General features: G+C 39.6%; 1 protein-coding gene across 1 annotated transcript in view; it reads left to right on the top strand.

The window, feature by feature from the left end:
- The window catches only part of LOC139158432 (contactin-3-like), a 236,022-nt gene that overhangs the window by 179,612 nt on the left and 34,499 nt on the right, over positions 1–21,911 (top strand). The window lies entirely within an intron of this gene.

Genomic DNA, 21,911 nt, shown 5'->3' with positions numbered 1-21,911 from the left:
GCAAGGAAATATGTATATATGCATATACTAAAAATAGGTGAGGTTAGTCCACCAAAGATGATCCAAATATATAAACACAACACATCCACACACATGAGTAAATTTTATTTTACATTTATATATTGAAACTTTGGAAAAATTATAATGATAGCACATATCCTAAATGAGATTGGGGGAAAATAAAAAGTACAATAATTAAATAAGGTCCTGACTCAGCCTATTGTTTTTGAAATAATTTAGAAAAATAAGACTTCCATGCCCATCTTTTACATCCTTGTTCATCTGTCCAATTATAAGCACTGCTTCATTCACATTCTTTGGGGGCTGAACCATTGGGATGGGGTAGAAATGTCAGTATACAAAGCCCATGTAAGTACCTGTAAGAATACCTGTACAAGTACCTGTAAGAATGTCTGGAAGAGGAGTAAGCAAGTACCTGTAAGAATGTCTGGAAGAGGAGTAAGCACTGCTTCATTCACATTCTTTGGGGGCTGAACCATTGGGATGGGGTAGAAATATCAGTATACAAAGCCCATGTAAGTACCTGTAAGAATACCTCTACAAGTACTGTACCTGTAAGAATGTCTGGAAGAGGAGTAAGAAGAGAAGAGGGTTTACATATTCTTGACAGCTACATTCCACAATGACTCTGCCATCAGTGCTTAATGCTAAAGTTTATTGTACATTCTAATTGCCATCTAACTGATAATTCAGTTTATTAGAACAGAGAGAAAGGGAAGTCAACATTATGATATGAATGCAGTCTTTCTTATTTTCTCTCATCCCTAATAAACTGAGTAAGGTGATATATTCAGTCATTTCATCCATCCATTGAGGGGGTAGGTGGGAGCTAATAAAATCCAGAATAATATAATGAAGCAGAATAATGGGAGATTCAAGATGGATATTTCATATCGTACAGTATGTAATAAATTATACAAAAGTCATTTTTGCAGGTTATACCAATGACTATCAACTTGAAGGATTTTAGAAACTTTGATAACATCTTTGCAGGTAAAGTTATCAATGGCTATTAATCACGATGGCATTTAATTATTTCTAGGATCAGAAGCACATTCTTCTCAGTATCAATTGATGGGGATACTCACAAAGAGTAAGCTGTTGTTTTCAGATCTTATGGGGAGATGGATCAATGTTACAGAAGAGAGTGTGGTGGATTAAAAGATTTTTAAAATCTAAATAATGACATACATTTTGTAAGGAAGGACTAGTTAATGAGTGATACAAAAGAAAATATACTAAAAACTAAAACAAATTTCTGTAGCATTCTTAGAATGACAGGATAGAATTACAGAGGATTGATGATATTAGTTACCTCAGGTCTAATTCTCAACAATTTTTGGATCACCTCCCAATTTTTCAATCATATACATTTGTTGTTTTCTGTTGTTTTATGCTCTGTCTGGTGTCAAGTTTGATGGTGTCTAGGCTTTGTGGGTTTGGGTGACCTCATTTTCTTTTACTGCTGGTCATTTAGAGCATAATTGCCTTTTCCTGTGATTGAATAAAATGACTGAAATAAGGTGGAATTTTGTGATTTTGTCTTCTAGCAATCTTGTTTCATATGCTCCAGCCCTTGCTTGTTTTTCACTTTTGTTATCCAAGGAATGTGCAGAAGGCTTCTGTAATACTAGAGATAAAAAAACATCAATTTTCCTCCCATCTACAGTATTTTTCGCCGTATAAGACGCACCGGAGTATAAGACACACCTTAGTTTTTGGGGAGGAAAATAGGGAAAAGAATCTGCTTATCAGGTATTCATCTGGCTAGCATCCTTAGTCTGGTCAGCTTCAGCATATTTTATCCCTGATTAAGGGCTTTAAAAAACCCTTTATTCTCAGAGAGTAACAATGAAAAAGCATGCAAGCCAGTAAAGAGCTGGAAACATCATTAGCACCTAGAAAGAAACAGTCAGAGCGAGTAGAGCAATGGAAAAACCCTGCAAAGTCTTAGGGCTTGGAAAACATTATTCTTTGCAGAGAGTTTGCGAACCGGTAAGAGCTGGGAATATCATTAGCACCAGGTTATGGCTGGAAATAAACACTTGGAGCAAGTTAGAAACAATTTTGAAAAAAAAAACCTGCAAAGACATGGAAAACATTCTTCACAGAGAGTAACAAAGAAATTGCTTGGGGACACTAATAGCACCTGGTTATGGCTGGAAAGAAACATTTGGAGCAAGTAAAGCAATGGAAAAAATCCTACAAAGACAGGTTCGGAAATCATTCTTGGCAGAGAGTAAGGATGAAAGAGCTTGCAAGCCAGTAAAAGCTGGGAACATTATTAGCACCTTGTTAGGGCTGAAAGAAACTTATTTGGAGCACGTTATAGCCATGAAAAACAACCCTGCAAAGACTTAGGGCTGGGAAAAACATTCTTTGCAGAGAGAAACAGTGAAAGAGCCTGCAATGTAAGAGCTGGGAAGATCGTTAGCAACTAGTTAGGGCTGAAAAAAAGCTACGTTCAGAGTATAGGATGCACCCAAATTATCAGCCTCTTTCAGGGAGGAAAAAGGTGCATCTTATACACCAAAAATACAGTAGTTTTTCCCAACTTTTGCAACTACAGATAACTAGGAAATATGATTGTCAGATTATTTATCTTGCTTTTCTATATTCAATTTATGCTTATCATTGCTATGTATGACAAAAGTGTCAACACTTTTATTTCTGGACTGTAATTACTGTATTGATCAATTTATGTTTCTAGGAAAGTCGCCCCGAGTTCTCGAAGAGGGGTGGCATTCAAGTCTAATAAATTATGATGATGATGATTATTATTATTATTATTATTATTATTATTATTATTATTATTATTAAAGTGAATTCTTGTGTTCTTTAGATCTTTTCACTGTCAAGTGAACACCATTGTTATTTTGAAAGTTGTGTCATCAGCATACTAAAGACTGTTGATATTCCTTCTTCCAATCTTTATTCTGATTTTTGCATCTTGCTCACAATCTCTTCAGCATACAGATTATAGATTAACAGAGTTCGAGGGGCTCTTCCTCCTACCCCTTTGCCCAAACCCTATACCATTTTTGACAGATTTAAGTATTCCTTCCATCTCTATCCTCTTATACTGCCAAGGCTCCAGAGTATCTGCCCAAACCTCTATCTCTTTTTCAATGGTATCTTCCCATTCTATTTTTAAATCTCTTAAAATACTTTTCCCCTGATTTGTTTCTTTAATCAGTATGGTCTTTATTACTTTACCTTCTTGTTTTGCTTGTCGATTTAAAAGATTTAAGAAAAGATTTATCTGTCTTTCGTTTTTCCATGGTCTCCTCCTAGACATCTTGGTCTTTATTCATTGTCCCTTTTAGAATAATTTTGATTTTCCCACCTACGTTTTGCATTAAATTGTTTATGTCCCTAAAATTCTTGGTCATAGAGTCCTTAAGGCAATATTTATTTTGCGCTTCTACTCATTTCCCCCATATGGAGCACCTCATCTTATTTTAATAAGGTCCACTTTTACTCAATAGTTAATCAAATATGTATTCTGATGTTTGATTCTTCAAACTGCAGCTTCTTCACAATCTCTTCAGCATACTGATTACACATTAACAGAGTTGGAAGAGACTTTTTAGATCCCTTCACCCAAGCAGATCCTACACCATTTTTGACAGATAGCGGTCCAGTATCTTTTTGAAAGCTTCCAGTGATGATGTTCCCACACCTTCTGAAAGCAAAGGATGCTTGCTGTCATTGTCAGAACATTTCTCCTTATTTTCAGGTTAAAACTCTCCTTCTTCAGTTTCCATCTATTATTCCATGTCTGGCATTCAGGTGCTTTGGAAAATAGCTTGAACCCCTCCTCTCTGTGGCAGCCCCTCAAATATTGGAACATTTATATCATGTCTCCCCTGGCCCTTCACTAGATTGACCGTGTCCAGTTGTGCAATAGTTCATCATATGTTTTAGCCTCTAGTCCCCTAATCACCTTGGTTGCTCTTCTCTGCACTCTTTCTGGAGACTAAACATCTTTTTAATAGTGTAGTTACCAAAACTGGATGCAGTACTCTATGTGTGGTCTTACTAAGCCTTTATAGAGTGGTATTATGTCGGTTGGCAGGCCCCAGGGGAAGAGCCTTCTCTGTGGCGGCCCCGACTCTCTGGAACCAACTCCTTCTAGAGATTAGAACTGCCCCTACTCTCCCTGCCTTTCGTAAACTCCTTAAAACCCACCTTTGTCGTCAGGCATGGGGGAACTGAATCACCTCCCCCGGGCATGTACAATTTATGCATGGTATGTTTGTGTGTATGTTTGCTTAGTAAATGGTTTTTTTTAAATATTTTAAATTATATTTAGATTTGTCATGAATTGTTGTATCCTGCTGTGAGCCGCCCCGAGTCTGCGGAGAGGGGCGGCATACAAATCTAAATAATAAATTAATAAATAATAATAATAAATTAGTACCTCACTTGATCTTGATTGTATTGGCTTTTTTGGCTGCCACCATATACTGTGGGCTCATATTTAATTGGTTGTCCCCTAAGATTCTAAGATCCCTATCACAGTTAGGTAGCTATTAAGCCTGGTTTCATCCAGTCTATATATGTACTTTTGGTTTTTCTGGCCTAAGTATAAGACTTTAGTTTTCTCTACATTGAATTTCATTTTGTTAAACAGGGCCTAGTGTTCTGGTCTATCAAGATCCCTCTGGATTTTAATCCTATCATCTACAGTTAGTATTTCTGCCAGTTTAGTATCTGCTATTCCCTCATCTAAGTCATTTGTGAATATATTGAAGAGTACTGGGCCTAAGACAAAATTTTGTGGTACTCCACTGCTTACTTCCCTCCATGTAGATATAGTACCAGCGATGGGCTACAAGCCAGAACGCTAAATTGCGCTCGCTGCCGCGGGTTGTAGGTACTTGCGGGACCAGCGCGATTTTGCTGCTGCACCTGTGGAGGTAGCAAAATTGCACCTGTGTTTTGGCAAGGTTTTACCTGCGGCTCCGTGCATGATTTTGCTACCTCCAGCAGCAAAATTGTGCTAGTCCCGCAAGAACTTACGAGCCATGGCGGTGAGCACAATTTAGCATTCCGTCTCGTAGCCCGCCGTTGTATAGTACCATTAAGAACTACTCATTGAGTACAGTTTGTCAACCAGATACAAATCTATCTGATGGTGATGCTATCTATCCCACCTTTTTCTAGCTTACTAAGAAGTAGGTTGTGGACTACTTTGTTGAATGCCTTGCTGAAGTCCATTATGTCCAAAGTATTTTGATAGTCTACTAATTTAATCACTATGTTGAAAAATGAAATAAGGTTGGTTTGGCATGATCTGTTTTTAACAAATCCATGCTAACTTCTAGTTATTACTTTACTCGTTTCTAAATATTAGCTGATTTGGTTTATTATTATTTTTTATTCATTCCTTGGCATTCCACATTGTTATCCAAAGTATCTGTATAGCACAGATCTTTTGTTTCAACAATGGCTGTATTAACACTTGAGATTCCTGCTGTACATTAAGGTATTAATGCTTAACTACTCACTGCAGGTTCTTGCTTTTCTTCAATAATTTGCTAAATTTGCTGAACATCTGATTGGGTATCCTACTATGCTCATCATATCTGATTCATTTCAGAGCCTTTACAAAAACAAGTGTTTTTACAAGGAAGGTCACTAGTTCTTACCTCAACAGTTTTTATTTATTCGGCCTTGGGAATGGCTGGGTTAGACCTTGATTATCTATGTGTGAAAAAATATAAATTAGATTTAGAAAAGAAAATTCAATATAAGCTTTACAGAAGAAAACAAAGATGTTGACTTCATTTAAGGCTCACATTGTTTACATGCATACATATATGTATATATGTGAGGGGTGGGATTCACATAATTTACCTACCAGTTCATCCAGCAGCACCAAAAATGTGAACGTGCATGCTAGCTACACTCGTGTGCACCTTGTCTGCATACGCGCAAAACCATCCATGCATGTACTCGGCTTGCACGCACTGTTTGAAAATGTGGCAGCACTAAAAGACAGCCCTTCATGTCAGTGCTGGTGAGCTGAGCAGTTGTTTAGCTCAGCTGAGGTGTGGCAATCTGCTCTGCCACGCAAATCAGCTGAGCTAAAAACAAAGTGAATATAGGCCAGGGAATGGCGGGAACAGGAGGGTGAGGCCAAACATAGATGGTATTTGCTGGTTCTCCAAACTGGTCAAAATGGCCACTACCTATTCACACAAACCTGTTGAATACCATCTCTGATGTATGTATGTATATTTCAGTGCACACATAGAAACATACCACCAAATACTCAGAGTAAACCATATAAGGGATGAGGTGAAGAGATGGAATCTCTGACACTTAGAAAATATCTTAACACGTGTCTTAGTGATATCACAAAAAACATATTTTTAAAGTAAAACATGCACGCAATAGGAAGAATGCATAGTATCTATTCAGAATTGCTGATGCTTAACAACGGGTTGTTACTGTTCCCTCCCCTACTTGTTTACTAGCAAATCAGTAGACAATATAAATTATTCAGGAAATCTGATGTAGTGCCAAAGGAACTAATAAAGCCAAGCAACCTGGCAGCACTATGACAGTTTAGAATCAATGCTGACAAATGCAATATAATGAATGTTGGAAGGGAGATATTGAAATATCCAGGTATAAGAGTGGGTTGTTATAAATTAACCTGTAACTGCTTAGATTGGAGCCTCATTTGTGGAATGTGTTCAGTCTATAGCTGCAGTCAAAATAAAATGAACCAAAATATCAAGATAGAAAAAGATGTGTAGTAAGTTGAATTGTTGTTACACAGATTTATGTTAATTCCCTTACACATTGAATATTCTATCACAGAAGGGGAATGAGCAATGAAATGTGGCAATTTTAAAAAATTGAGAATATTTTCAGATGAATAATAAGGATGAAAAATGGTAATTTATGGAGATAGATAGATAGTTAGAGAGGGAGAGATCTAGAACAGAAAAAATATTTATCACATTTAATATACCATGAAGTCAGATTGTATCTAACATCTATAATTGGAGGAATAATGCAGTAGTAGTGAGGAACTTCAACTCAACTTGAAGGAAATCAATGACCTGAAGATGACATATGTGTAGCCACAGGGGTGGGCTGCTAGCCGGAATGCTAAATTGGGCTTGCCGCAGTGGCTCATGAGTGCTTTCGGGGCCAGCGCAATTTTGCTTCTGCACCTGTTGAGATGGCAAAATTGTGCACAGAGCCACAGGTGCGCCTGTGTTTTGGGCAGTTTTTTTGCTTCCATGTTTCACTGCATTTGTGAAAAAACTGTTCTTATGTCTAGTTGTCTTGGTGTGCAGTGCTCTATAGTGTTTTTTTGAGGTGTAGGCATTGAAACTTAAAGAAAGGCAGATTTCATTAAAATGCTGCAAAAAAAACCCTTCCTTGGTTCCAAGTAGAAAGTGGACAGCTAGTTGTTTTTATTGCTTTAATTTGGACTCTTTCACTGGACAACAGCTTAAGCATGATGACTAAATTGGCTCCTTAGAGCTAATTCTTGCTATGATTCTGATCCAAAAAGTCTGTACCGTTGGGCAGAGTTTTTGCCTTGGAAGTCAAGACCTTGCCAGGATATGACAAAAATGTGATGCTAGGAGGGAAGTCTTATGCTAGTTGTTCTGGTTTCTGGTAGAAGTCTAATAATTACAAATAACTCTCATTAAATGCATCATTTCATGAATAAAGCAATTACGTTTATTTCTCTGCTCTCTTGTACTTCAACACATTCCAGACATCAATCGGTCCGTTATCTCTCTTCTAGCCGCATTTCTCACATTCCTTTTCCTGCTTCAATTAGACAAGATTTATTTCCTAACTGCATAGCTATAAAAAACAGCAGCACTGACTAAATACAATACAAAATACTTTGGCTTACTTTAGCGTGGCGAAAAAAACCCCTCCATATTTCTTTTCAGCAACGTTGAAACTCCACCCTTCTTCTCCACTAGCCCCCTGACGTGCCAAATACCTCATTACAATATTTAACCCATTCCTCTCCTTAATATCTTCTTCCAGACCTTTGCTCTCTATATTTCTGAATCCTTCTGAATTTAGGGTTAACCCAGCGTGCGTCTGATTCTCCCTTGCTAGATCCTGAACTCATAGCCCCATCCTGTGGCTGGCCTCCCACCTGTTCTACTACCTGTAACCCCCCCCCCACTACTTCATAAACACTATCTGAATCTGAGTTCTCAATATCTTCATCATCCTCCAACTGATCAAGAATATGTACAACACTAGTATCCCATTTTGTATTGAATATCTATACCAGTGCACTATTTTCTGTGCACTGGTATAGATTGTTTCACTGGACTGTTTCATTGCACTGTTTCACTAGACTTGTTTCACTAGATTTTTCACTGTTTCACTGGATTTTTTCTTCTCCCCCATACTGATGAAAGCCACTTGGAGATTTGAATTATTTAGCTCAACTCTGTGGATACAACCCTGCTAGGTTTGATAGCAAGTTGGATGAAGGAAGATAATTTGAAATTCAATCCAGACAAGATAAAAGTTTCTGTTGAAAATGGGAAAGTTGATCTGAGGATTGATGTTTTTGACAGCTTTGCACTCTGGGGGAGTTGCTTCATTCTCAGCTATTACAGATGGCAGCTCTATGAGGCATGCCTTTGATTAATTACAAAGTGAGGTACTATAACTTTTTCATTCCTTTGGTGTTGATTATTGACCCTTTGATTAGCTGTAATATTGATTACTGCAAGGCTTTACCATGGAGTCTTCCAAGTTTCAGACGTCTTATGTTGCCTTTTGAGGGAAAATATATACTGATACCAGTTGCTTATCTGGTACAATTTAAGTCTTGAATTAGGGGACCACCTTGTATATGACATTTATTCAAACAATGTGAAAAATTGTGGGGAGCTAAGGGGAAAAACTGAAAGGGAAATTAGACATAAACAATCAAGAAATAGAAGGAAAGTCCATTGGTAACTTTTCCGCACCAAAAATGTGCTGAAAAATTCGCCCTCAGCTTATACTCGAGTCACGGATGGCGCTCGGTCGCTGCAATGACCCGAGCACTGGCAGCATGGGTAGGCTGGATCCACCAGAGCATGGAACCGTTCCGCCTGTGGAAATGAATCTGCACGCAGCTTCAGCTGACTGGCGGCAGTCACTTTTAGGATTAGCTATCTTGCCTCTCCTTTTTTTCCCCTGCTGCGTTTGCACTCCTCACTTTTTCCCTGTTTCCTCCTTCCTGGCCTCGACGAGCTTCCCTCTCTCCTGCCTGGCTCCCCTCCAGCCTCACATGGACACCTCCTGAGGCCAGGAAGAAGGAGAGAGGAAAAAAGCAAGGAGCACGCAGGCAGCAGCAGCAGCAGGGGGAAAAAGCCGCAGTGCGTCAAAGCGGTCTATTTTCCCCTCACGAAGCCCTCACTCTGCCTGCAGTCAGATGAAAAGGCTTTGGCACGGTGCAGCTCTCTTTTTTTGCTAGGCTCCCCCACCCCATCCCTGGAGGCCTGGGTAGGAGCGAAGCCAGGTGGGTGCATGTGACCATGAAGCCTCCACCACCAGCTCCGGTAATTTTCTTTTGGAAGGATTCCTTGCTGCAAGAAAATTACCAGACCTGGCGGTGGGGGTGGGGGTCTCCAAGCAGTCAGCAATCACGAAGGAAGGTGACTGTGTCCAAGGAGGCACCTCCCCCACCCGCTCTGGGATTCCTTGCTGCAATCCCAGCTGCTCAGCTTTTTAAAAACCTGAGCAGCTGCAAGAGCAGATGGGGTGGAGGCTCCAAGCAGGTAGCAATCGCAATGGAAGGCGACTGTGTCTGTGTAGGCAGCTCCCCCGTCTGCTCTGAGATTCCTTGCTGCAATGTAGGATTCCTTGCTGGAAATATTTCTTCAACCAGAGTGTCGTTGGTTTATGGAATTCACTTCCAGAAGAGGTCATGACAGCTGTCAGCCTCGATAGCTTCAAGGCAGAATTAGACAGATTCATGGATGCCAAGTGTATTGGTGGTTATTGAAACAGGTGTCCATGTGCCGCCTCTATGTTGGTTTCCCTTGAGTACCATTTTTTGGGGGTCAAGGGAAAGGGAGGGGTTTGCCTTATCTTTCTACTCAAGATCCCCATGTACAATTGGTGGGCCAGTGTGTGACACAGAATGCTGGACTCGATGGGCTTTGGCCTGATTGAGCATGGCTCCTCTTATCTTCTTATGTTCTTATGTTAATCCCAGCCGCTCAGCTTTTTAAAAACGGGAGCGGCTGCCGGACGGGTGGGGGTGGGGGCTCCAAGCAGTCAGCATTCGCAAAGGAAGGTGACTGTGTCCATGGAGGCACCTCCCCCACCCACTCTAGGATTCCTTGCTGCGATCCCAGCCATTCAGCTTTTTAAAAAACTGAGCGGCTGGGATGCAGCAAGGAATTTTTTCCAAAAGAAAATTACCGGAATGGGTAGGGGGTGTCCTCTGAAATGGCCAGAGCAAGGGGCAGGTGGGAGCATGGGGGCCTGCCCAGCAGACCCATCCATCGGGTCTCCATTTTCTGCTGTGGGGCAAACGAAAGCAATAGGAGCAGCGGTAGCAGCAACTGCATTCCGGCAGCGTCATGTGCCTTCCAGGAACACAGTCTGCAGGCTGGCGGGAACCTTGGCGTGGGGCAGGCAGAAAGTGGACACCCAATGGATGGGTGGATGGCCAGGCCCCGCGCTCCCATCTGCCCCTTGCTCCGGCTATTTCCTGAAAAGTTCATGGGAAGTGGCGGTTGGCGAAGTTGAGCAGGTTGAAACCGCTGGTGCAGCAGCATCCAGCAAGGAAGGCTGGGTTGTGAGGCATGGCCAATTGTCTCATCCTGTGAGTACCAGTTGGAAGGAGCGTGGTTGAGTGGAAACGGCCAGGGCAAGGGGCATATGGGAGCGCGTGGGCCTTGCCAGCTACTCATCTGCCGGGACTTCACTTTTTGCCTGCCCCACACCAAGGCTCCTGTCAGGTGAAAAATCTTTTGCCAGATAAGCTATGGATCCCACCAAAGCAGTCAACTGTTGCCTTTGGGAGGCACCATTGCTTGAGCCGGGGAGAGGCAGCACCTGCCCCACCCCTGCCACAGCCGCTTCGCTCGGAGCACCCTTCGCTGACCGCTTCGAGGGCACCTTCGTATGTGTGTCCCTGTGCGCTCCCAGCAGCCGCAACTTGCTGTGCAATGACAGTTCTGCTCCTCCCAAGCCAAGAGGCTGGAGAACGGGGCTGGCAGCTGAAGAAGGGGGCAAGCATGGTGGTGCCGGCAGCAGCCTTGCTTCAGTCGCGGTAGCCCTCTGGAAGCCAGAGAGCTCCAGCCTTTGCAGGTCCCTTTTGTGAAAAACAAAAGTTAAAAAACCCCACAAATTTGCCTCAAGGGCGCCTCCTTGGCGCCAGCATCATCCCTCTGTGCTGCCCTTCTTTCTTAATTGGAAGTTGGATTGGAGGGTGGAAAAGCGCAACCTCCGCAGCCCGGTCCCCGTGTCCGACTCTCAGAAATGGAAGTCCTGGTCCTTCAGTTTGGCTGCTGAAACCTGAAACGTGAAGTAGCGGAATTCCACAGCTGACGTCCTCTGCTCCGAATGTACAGAGCAAGTGGAGGAAAATGAAAGCTGACTTGGAAAAGATTCCAAAGGCAAAAAAAGCTCAACGTGGTTTATCAACTTCATATGGGGCTCTAGAGACTGAATTGCATGAATGGGTTATGGAGTGTTGTCAAAACGGTTACTGTGTAACATGACAGGGAATTCGCTTACGTGCCCTTCAAATGGCTAAAGATGACAAATTAAAAGCACCAGGCATTGAGAACTTTGTTGCGTCAGCAGGATGGTGTACCCGTTACATGAATAGGTTTGGGCCTATGTTTGTGGCAAAGAACAAAGATTTCACAGAAGTTGCCAAAAGACCTTGATGAAAAGTGATGTCATTCCATTCATTCATCCTAAAACCAAGAAAGATACATAACTATGACCTGGGAGATATTGGGATTAAACACCTAGGACATTTGATCTTCCAAACAACAGAACTGTGACAAGTTTAGGAGATAAAACTATTTTACTCAGAACCACAGGAAATGAAAAAAAAAAATTCACAGTTGTTCTGTTATGTTGGCTAATTGAACAAAGCTAGGGCCTGTCATGATTTTTAAAAGAAACGCCTTGCCTAAAAAGGTCAAATTCCCACCACGAATTACAGTGCGTGCACATGTTAAAGGCTGGATGGATGAACGAAAAAATGGCTGGAACAAATTTGGAACGGACGACCAGGAGTAGCATTAAAGAAAAAACCATCATTGCTAGTTTGGGATATGTTCAGAGCCTACACATCTGATGAAATAAAAAAGCTGGCAAAGTCTTCTCAAGTTACTTTGGCTGTTAATCCCGGTGGGTTTACATCTGTATTGCAGCCCCTAGATGTTTGTTTAAATAAACCTTTTAAAGACCGTGTTCGAAAGATGTGGCATGAATGGATGTCATCTGGTCAAGCCCAACTGACAAAAGTTGGAAATCTGAAGAAATCCGACATAGAACTGATAGCAAAGTGGGCTCATGATGCATGGGAAGAGATTCCAGAGGACATGGTGCAACGCACCTTCAAGAAATGTGGCATTAGTAATGCTATGGATGGCAGTGAAGACAGTGCTTTGTTTGAGAATGACGGCAGTGATGGTGATGACTGCAAACTCAGTGATGATGACAATGTCTATGCCGATAGCCTCACAGCAGCTAATGCTGAAGCTCTGTTTTGACATACAGATGAGGAGGAGGAAGCCAGTTTTGAAGGATTTTAACTCTTAGATTTTAGCTTGTTTGCTGATTGAGGTACTTTTTTTTTAACTTTTTAAGTTATTGTTAATACCAGATTCCTTTTGTTTACCCCCTTTTAAATTTATACAGCTAGTTTACTTTATTCTAAAACATTTAATCTACTGATGTCTCAATTAATGTAATTTTATTGGTTTCCATTTTTATAAGTTACCATTGCATTTACTGCATTTATGCAGTTACTGCATTTTCCAACCTCGACTTATACTCGAGTCAATAAGTTTTCCCAGTTTTTGTGGCAAAAGTAGGTGCCTTGGTTTATAATCGGGTTGGCTTATACTCGAGTATATATGGTCGCTTATAAATGACAATTGAGTCCAGGTGGCAGGACATCCAGAAAGAAGTATTTCATATCAATTATGAACTCAATATAAATGAACATTCAGATGTACCCCAAGACAAACATTAAGGACACTTTATTGTACCCTATAAAATTCTTGCTACCTTAGTCTTGGTAAACTGTGTGGAATTTAACAGACTCTTTTGAAGAAGCCTCTGCAATTCAGGAGTAACCTCAGCAGAGGAGGGCTTTCTGATGCACTGATCATTTACCCTGGAAAAAACTCTCTTCATGCTCCCCTAGTCTGAGCATTTAAAATACCTGTGAAGACGTGTCTTTTTGAGGAAGCTCTTAACTGAAATTAAAATGGTTTAAACTACATTCATTCATTCAATTAATCAATTTATATATATCTGCCCATCTGGAAGCAAATAACTTAAGTGGATATAGAATATTTTTTCTTTGGTAGTTCATAATTTAATCTATTACTTTCCTCCCCTCCCTAGCCCATTTTATAAAAAAAGGAAAGGAATCCTTCATGCCTTTATTCATGTTGTGTCATGCTCTATAGACACCCCCCCCCCCCCGAATTTATTTACCAAAGAATAAAGAATGATAAACGTTTTATTTTGGTTCTGTCCTATCACTTATGTCCATATGTTTTAAATTGTCTCATTTTCTGCAGATTGAGCAATTTAGACAAAAAAAAACCTTTAATGAAAAGCATCAAGCCAGGTTCTTATCCCATGTTCATAAAAACATCTGCAATCATATTATTGCAGATTCCAATGCGTAGTTCTAAGAACATTTATTTGAAATTAGTCTGACTGAGCTCAGTGAATATTATTTCACATTCATAGGATTGTACCATAAATTATATTGGAAATTTCTTTTTCAGCTAGATTTTTCAACACAGGAGGAGGAACATAGAACAGTACCCAGTAAGAATTGACTTCACATTGTCTTCATGCACAGATGTGCTTAAATACTCTCTTGTCAAAAAATAGTTATTTTTTAAAAAGTATTTGATTAGATTTCTGCATCTTCTCAAGCATACATCAATGCCTTTGATAAGAAGACAACGATAGAAAAATTGTTTCTTAAAAACGCAGCCTTGAATTTTTTACCTAAATCTTTCAAAAGTATGTAACATGAATGCATTAGATTAACCTAGGATTAGCTACTAAATTAAAAGTGATGTAAATTCAGAGAGGGGATAAAATAGTTTGATGGATGTATCCCAATTCTCTTCTTTGAAATAAATTATCTGAAGCCTGAGGTATAAAGCTTCTGATCTGGATGATGGACTATTTCCCATCAAAATAATACGATACAGCTTCTCATATTTTCAGAGTTTCATCATGGAGCACAGCCAGCTTTAGCCTATTGCTTCGTTTTCTTTTTAACTTTCTTCTTCCTTGATTTTAGTCTATGAACAAATAACCAAGAAAGAAGACCAGGTGCCAAGTAGTATTAACAAAGGTTTAAGGACATAAGAGAGTTAGTCAGGTTTTTTCAGATTTTATTTTAGGTTCATAATAAGTTGACAACTGTTGGTTTATTGAACACTGTCAATAAAATACTGTGTTGCCACCATCTGCCATATTTGAATCTGAGCTCTCTAGTTGTAACACATGATTGGTTCCAAGAGCTACAGTCCCTTGCTTTTTGGCAATGTCTAGTAGCATTACAGATTTTCTTTAATTAATGGATACCTAATCTCTTCCTTTTCAGTTTGATTCCCTGTTAGATTTAGCAAACAAACGTTTTTGATGGAATTTGTTTGTTTAAATTTGATATAGCTGCCCAACTCCATTGACTCTGGGCAGTGTATAAAACTAAAACATCCATCAAAACAAGATAAATTATAAGAGCACATAGTCCATGTTCACAGAATTACCATAAAAAAGGCACAACATGTCCTAGCCTGTTCATTTCTCCATTCAGGGCAGATGGTAAATACTGCAACAAGTTTTCTATTAGATTGATAATTGGATTCAAGCTATTGCCAAGAAAAAGGTTAACATACCTCACCCTGAGCTTGTGTGTCCGCTTCTCCAATGGATAGTAAGAGGACTGAAAAGAGTCCAGGAAAATGATATTTCTCCCCACTGACAGATGTGAGTCAGGGACTGAGTTGATGGAGTCTTTTGGCTCCCTGTAATGAAAATTTCAAAATAAATACAGTGGTACCTCGGTTCTCGACCATAATCTGTTCTAGAACTGTGGTTGAGAACCGATTTGGTCGAGTACCGAATTTATTTATCCCATAGGAAATAATGGAAATGGATTTAATTGGTTCCCAGCCCCTGTTAACTCGCTGGGAACCAATTAAATCTATTTTCTTTATTTCCAATGGGATAAATAAATTTGCTACTCCAAGCTGCAGGAAAGGTGGGGGCTGCTGGAAGCAATGAGGAAAGGAGCCCCCAGAAGCTGCCATCCAGGGAAGCTGCTGGAGCGGCAGCAATTGCTGAGATGGCTCCGTCGGCTTCCCTTCATCACGTGACGTTCCCGGCGCTCTTGCTACTGGAAGGGAAATCGCCGCGTGTTGCAGCCATTAAATTCCACAGGGAAGGAGAAAGTTTTTGAAGCTGCTTACAGTTAATAAAAGGAAGCAATGAGGAAAGGAGCCCTCAGAAGCTGCCAAGATTGCAGCAGCCCCCACCTTTCCTGCAGCTTGGAGCTCTTAGAGAGGTCCTCAGTCCCCTGAAGCTGCCGGGATTACATTTCGTATAATGAACAAAATTTTCTCTGGCTGTTCGGTATCTGAATTTTTGTTCAGATACCGAAGCAAATTTTTGCCGAAAATTTTGTTCGTTATCCGAAATGTACGAGAAAGGAGGCGTTCGAGTACCGAGGTACCACTGTACTCTCTTAATATATTTTTTTCTGAAAACTACCCACAGTAACCTTGTTTAAGTTAGGCAGCCATGTAAATGTTACCTTTAAGTAAGTAATTAATTAAGTAAGTAAGTAAATAAGTAAGTAAGTAAGTAAGTAAGTAAATAAATAAATAAATAAATAAATAAATAAATAAATAAATAAATAAATTTTTATGTTAGTGCTGTAGAAATGCCTCACAAGAAGAAAAGTGGAGTGCAATAGAGAGAGATAAAGCTCTCCATTTTCCTAATGAATATAATTATGTCCTCCCCAAAAGTTTGACCCTCACTTTTCTATTCACCCAAATTTTTAGGGAAGCAATAAATTCATCATGAATAAGCAGAATAATAAATAAAATATTTGTTATTCTTTGTTGAATTGTTTCCTGCCTTACTGAAACAGCAGAATACCTTAAAATATGGGCAGTGTTTGCACAAAAATCTGGATCATAATCTATAATTCAGGTGTTCTAAAATATTTTCTTGACATTTCCTGGGGAGATTTGGAGAGTTGTTGAAATGTCAGGTGCCTGAAAGATAGTAAACATTTCTATCTTCAAAAATGGAAAAAGAAAGATCTAGGAATTGCAGGTCAGCTTTTTTGACATCAATCTATAGAAAGTTTTTACAGAAGATGATAAGCAGATTGCTCTTTAAAAACACTCAGTTGTCAAGAACAAGTTTTAAGAGACTAGTTTTAATTCATTATTTAACTAAGAAGTTCCTTGTTATGGTGTGTGGGAATTTTATATTGTATCCTAATTTGACCAAGAAGTGTCACCTGTTTGCCTCATTGAGTTCTGTATGAACTGCAGCAAAGTTTATTCTGCACCATGTTTAAATTTTATTTTTCTTCCTGATTGCCTGAAGTTAAGGGAAGGAGTTACGGGGATTTTCTCATTCAGTGGACTAAATTTTAAAGAGAGGGAGGGAGGGAAGGAAAATAGAAAATAGAAAATCAAAACTTCACTCAGAGAGTGAAGTAAATAGTATGTTTATAATCATGCCTTATCATATTAATGTCATATACTTTGATCAAATAATACTAAATTTTAATCAGAGTTGATTCAAGGAAATGGCGATATTAAATTTTAAAATGAACAGGAAAAGGAGTGTTGATGAAAATTAAAATGATTTTGGTTGGGCTGGATAAGCATTTGTCAGAATTAAATTGAACTTACTCTTAAATTTGTCTAATGGTTTAAAACTATAAATTGGAAAATAATATATTTCCATATAATTTAGCATTAATGCTAGTGGGGGATTACTTTTGCAACCTTTTTTTTTCTTGAGCAGTTCAATTTAACTTAATTTAGTAAGCGATTAATATATCAAAAAAGCTTAACTTGCACTTATCCTGTCTGCTAAAATGCTGGCAAATGTTGGAAAGTAATACATCCCTATTTATTATCATATCAATAGGAACTTTGATGGTTTTTTTAATTCTCTGAGAAAAGCTCGACAAATATATACAGTTATTCTTGAGTTACTAGCTATTTGAAAATAAAGCTCTTTTTTATAACTGTATGCGCCCCCCCTTTTTTTTTATTACAAGCAATTTTAATTTCATACAGCCTGTATTTTTATGATGCTTTCCATTTAAAAACAGCTTGCATGCCAGTATATGTGCACAAGCATTTTATGGCTTTTCAGCAAATCGGCAAAAATATTAGTGTCTAAAAGCAAAATGGTTCAGGTTCCATTTTCCTCCACTGTTCTATGAATTAAAAAACCCCATGATCAACATGGCTGTTATAAACAAAGTGTGCATTTTGAAGAATAGTATTCTTGCAAATGACTGTTGCCTGATACTATTCTCAAGGTTGAATTCATATGATTCTTGTAAAGATGTATAGTAGGCAGTAAAACAAAGCTGGACAAGGCAGAAGTAGAAGCCCTGTGTCAGTTCTATTTGCATGTAAAATCATGAGACAGCAGTTTTGTACAAGAAGAGAACAGAATTCTATATTCACACACTATCTGCCTATAGCCTTTGACCCATTCAGTTATCAGTTTCCCATTCTGATTTTAAAAGTAAGGCATTGATATAGAAATGATAAGAAAGATACATTTTAAGAAATAAAAGAAATTTTACTGCCTCTCAAACCTACATGAATATTCTGGGTGCGGCAGCTGTAGCAGGACGATCCTTCGTCCTTTGAGGCTGTCTTTTCTTTTGTTTTCAGAGACCCTTCGAAGCATAAATGGTTTGAAGGACTGTGTGGAGTAAGTGGGACAACCGGGGCAACAACAAGGCATTGGTAATGACCTATAAGCCCTATATGGCATCGGGCCAGATTACCTATGGGACCGCCTTCTGCTGCATGAATCCCAGTGACTGGTGAGGTCCCGCAGAGTCGGCCTTCTCCAGGTCCCATCAACTAGACAATGTCGCTTGCAGGGCATAGGGGAAAAGCCGCTCCGAGTCCATGGAGAGGGGCAGCATACAAATCTAATAAATTAAATTAATTAAATTAAGAGCCTTCTCTGTGGGGGTTCTGGCCCTCTGGAATCAGCTCTCCCCGGAGATTTGTACTGCCCACACCCTCCTCACCTTCTGAAAAAGTCTTAAAATTCATCTATGCTGTCAGGCTTGGGGCGATTAGACCCTAGCCCCCCTGTGTCTAATGAATGCTACGTATGATTGTTGTTTGAGTGGGTGTGATTGAGGGTTTTTTAATAATACTGGGTTTTATAGATTAGTACACTTAGTTTTAAATTAATTGGATTTAGATGTTTATATTGTATTTCTTCCTTTTATATGTTGTAAGATGTCCCAAGTTGTCGGAGAGGGGCGGAATATAAATCCAGTAAAATAAAATAAATAAATAAAAATAAATATCAAAAGAGACTGGCCATTACAGCAGACACTGCAACCAAGGAATAAAAATGTAAAATATCCAGCATTTGTAGACAGCAACAAGATTTTACTACCTCTATTACACATCAAGTTGGGATTAATGAAAAACTTTGTGAAATCAATGGGCAGGAATAAAGCAGTTTTCATATACCTGATAAGCAAATTTCCATCGCTCAGTGCTGCAAAAAATAAATGAAGGAATTTTAACTGGCCCACAGATCCGTGAACTTATTAACTATGATGAGTTTCTTTTCTCTGTTGCATGGCAAGGAAAAGACTGTGTGGATAGCATTCATGTTAGTGACATCAAATTTTCTTGGAAACAATAAAGCAGCAGACTACAGGAAGTGGTTGGAAAATTCATCCAGGCCTACAAAAATCTTGGTTGTAACATGTCCTTAAAAAATTATTTTCTATACTCTCATCTGAATTTCTTTCCATCAAATTGTGGAGCAATGAGTGACAAGCATGGGGAGCAGTTCCATCAAGACATTGCAGCTATGGAAAAAAAATATCAAGGTAAATGGAGCCCATCAGTGCTTGCAGACTACTATTGGACAATTGAAGACAATTATTTTCTTGAATATAAGAGAAAAGTCAATAGAAGCAAAAGGGACACAATGAGAAATTTAAACTTTTGAACATTTTAAACTTTACTAGTTTTCTTTGATAAAAATATATAGAATAGATTATTTCATGTATTCACTGTTGCAAATATAATTTACTTAATTTTAATTAAAAAAAATATGGGTTTTATATATATATCGGCCCGAGTCTTCAGAGAGGGGCGGCATACAAATCTAATAAATAAATAAATATTAAGTTTTGGTGCATTATTTGCCTTTTACCTGTAGTTGGATAATGTAAATATAAAATGTCCATTGCATGAAAACTAGAGCCAACTAACACATTTCATTATTCTATTTAAATTCAGCATGTGAAATTCATTAAGAAATGGCACATTTCATTTCTGCAACTAAAAGAAATTGAAAATTTGTAGAACAGTCTTATAGATCTCTGGTGACCATGTTAAATAGAAAAAAACATCCTGTTCAGATGGATCATCCCAGAGGGGATGATAATCTCATTAGAAGGAAGGAAAGTAAAGGTAGGCAGTATGGAAAGGGCCCAAGAAATATACAATCAAATTGTTGGCACAGAAGAAGAAATGGACAGTGGGGGAAAAATAGAGATAGTAAGTTGGGAGGAAGGACAGGAGGTGGAGGAGGAGGAAAACGGGGGGAAAATCAAAGAGTCCGAAGAACCAAACCAAAAAGTAGAAAGAGTCAAAACTAGGAAACAAACAGCAGCAGAAACAAATAAATAGTTACAAAAGTTATAGGAAATGCAAAAAGAAACCAAACTCATATAGTTAAACATCAAAGGATTAAATCAGCAGTCCCCAAACTACGGCCCGTGGGCCGCATGCAGCCTGCTGAGGCCATTTATCTGGCCCACAGGTCTTTTCCAAGGCCGCACTGGGGAGCTGGATGTTGGAGTTGGGGTGGGGAGCAGCAAGGAAAGTGCAGGAAAGTTTGTACCAGTGAAGGTTCGCGTGCGCCTGCGCACGCAAGCTCCCTGTTCCACTGCCAGCCCACCATGCGCCTGGGGGATAGGGAGGCTGAGCACTCCACCACAAACTTCAACTAGGCTCGGCACCAGCCCATCCGTGGTGGGCGGTGCTGGGGGCAGCAGCGGCTCCCTCTCCTTCCCCACCACCTGTGTCAATCGCTGGCGCCTTCCGCCAGGGTTGGGATTGCGCCCGAAGGAGGCGGTGAGTCTCTGTGTCCACTCGCTGAGGCACCTCTGCATCCGAAGCTGGAGTGACAGTGGTCAGAACGTCCCCCTCAATCTCATCTCACCCGAGGTAAAGGAAAGCCTGCCGAAAGCCGAGCCAGGCACAATACGCACACATACATGCACACACCCTCCTCTGAGTTGCCGGCTCCCGTTTTCTGAATGGCAATTGAATGAGAGTGCTGGGTCGGAGGGTGGAGGCTTGTCGGGCGAATCCTCCACGGGGAGAGAAAAGGGAGGGTGAAAAAGGGAAAAGAGAGAGAGAGAAGTGGAGAGAAAGAAAGAAAAGGGAAAGAGAAGGGGAAAAGAAGGAGGGAAAGAGAAGTAGAGAGGAGGGAGGGAAGGAAGGAATGGGGGGAAACAGAGGGAGAGAAAGGAAGGAAGGGAGGAAGAGATAGCAAGAGAGAGAGCAAGAGAGAGAGAGAAAGCAAGAGAGAAAGAAAGCAGAGAGAGAAAGAGCAAGAGAAAGCAAGAGAGAGAGAGACAGAGAAAGGAAGGAGAAATGGAGGGAACAAGGAAGGAAGGAAGAATGAAATGAATGGAGGGACGGAGGAAGGAAGGACTTTTTTTGGGGGGGGGTGTAATTTTTTTAAAAAAATTCTGTCAACATACATTCAAACAATACAGTGTACCATCTAATTTTCCATGAATAAAATGCAGTATTTTGTTAGTAACTAATATCAATCATAAAAAAGCTGCAAAAGTGTTTTTTTCTAATGTCATCCAGGTACATACTTTTCTTTTAATTAAATTCCCTCATTAATGTTCCTTCAAAAAGTACAAGACCAATTATATTTCTAACTTATTAACCATTATGCCAAAGTGCTTCCTTCTTTCTTTATACATTTTTCTATAAACCAAGAAAACATTGTATAGCCAATCAGATGTTAACAAAAGAAAATTAAAAACAAAATATAAACATATATGAATTTCAGGCTTCTTTCCTCCCCTCTAAGTAATACGTTCCCATTTAGTTTTTTACTTTAAAATAAGGTATGTGCAGTGTGCATAGGGATTTGTTCATAGCTTTTTTTTATAGTCCAGCCCTCCAACAGTCCGAGGGACAGTGAACTGGCCCCCTGTGAAAAAAGTTTGGGGACCCCTGGATTAAGTAATGCAGGGCAAAGAAGGAAAATATTTTTGGAAATTAATTAAACTGAAAGTAGAAATGAGTCTACAAGAAGTCCATATTAAATAGATTAAATATATTTAGAATATCAAAAGCTAGGAGAACTATATACATCATTGGGAA

This window comes from Erythrolamprus reginae, chromosome 2 (genome assembly GCF_031021105.1).
Source record: "Erythrolamprus reginae isolate rEryReg1 chromosome 2, rEryReg1.hap1, whole genome shotgun sequence".
Lineage (NCBI taxonomy): Eukaryota > Metazoa > Chordata > Lepidosauria > Squamata > Dipsadidae > Erythrolamprus > Erythrolamprus reginae.
The sequence above is the reverse complement of the archived record's forward strand: the minus strand, read 5'-3'. Positions and strand labels throughout refer to the sequence as shown.